Source organism: Convolutriloba macropyga, unplaced genomic scaffold (genome assembly GCF_964194025.1).
Source record: "Convolutriloba macropyga unplaced genomic scaffold, txConMacr16.3 SCAFFOLD_5822, whole genome shotgun sequence".
Classification (NCBI taxonomy): Eukaryota; Metazoa; Xenacoelomorpha; order Acoela; family Convolutidae; genus Convolutriloba; species Convolutriloba macropyga.
The window spans coordinates 8,045-9,064 of NW_027451876.1; the positions used below are offsets into that span (position 1 = coordinate 8,045).

General features: G+C 40.9%; 1 pseudogene; it reads left to right on the forward strand.

The window, feature by feature from the left end:
- The first annotated feature begins 645 nt into the window (after positions 1 to 645).
- Positions 646 to 797, forward strand: LOC142357021 (5.8S ribosomal RNA; annotated as a pseudogene).
- The last annotated feature ends 223 nt before the right edge of the window (positions 798 to 1,020 follow it).

Below are 1,020 nucleotides of genomic sequence, written 5' to 3' on the forward strand. Positions count from 1 at the left end.
CTCGAAATGAGACACTGTTGGTGAAACTTCATCATGAGAACGTCACAAGCTGATCACGCTCTATGATATGACTAGTATTATGTTGCTTCTAGTAGGCTAAGCGCAAGCCGAAACATCAACATGTGAAAGTCGTAGAATTTTGCAATCAAACTGTGGCTAGTACTGTGATGTTACTAGTAACCTTTTCTTACGTCATATGGCCAAGAGAGCATTTGAAGGCGAAACTTCTGCATGGGGAAGCTGCATCATGAACAAAAGTTTATATCGAGTATTATGTTGACGTTAGTAGGCCCTGGCCGAAAGCGCAGCATGTGAAAGGTATAGATAAAAGTTATCGTTGCAGTCAGTACTGTGTAGTTACTAGTAGCTGGATTTAAGCTCGAAGTGAGACACTGTTGGTGAAACTTCATCATGAGAACGTCACAAGCTGATCACGCTCTATGATATGACTAGTATTATGTTGCTTATAGTAGGCTAAGCGCAAGCCGAAACATCAACATGTGAAAGTCGTAGAATTTTGCGATCAAACTGTGGCTAGTACTTTGATGATGCTTGTAGCCAACCGAATTGGTTGAAAAGCCCAATAAGTAAGCTAACTTGGGAGAGCTTGTTGGAAACCAAATGCTACTAGATTGGTCCAAATACATCCTTCAACAGGGGATCACTTGGCTCGCTTTACGAAGAGGAGCACAGCTATATGTGTTAATTCGGTATGAATCGCAAGATTTGTTTACCGACCTCTCTAACGCAAAAGGCGGTCTCGGCTTCGGCTGTTGACTGCGTCCGATTCAGGGTTATATAACTCTCGATTGAACACATTGATGTTCTATTGTTGGTGCTTCCAATAAAATTGGAACACTTAAAGCAGAACCGATTCAAATAATAGCATTCTGATCAATGATTGCATTCCTTGATCAAGAACTGCTGGAGTCATTGTGATGGCGAATTTTCTTCATAAGAAAATTGCAAAGAGACGGAACTTAATGAGACTAGTATTATGTTGTTTCTAGTAAGCGGAAG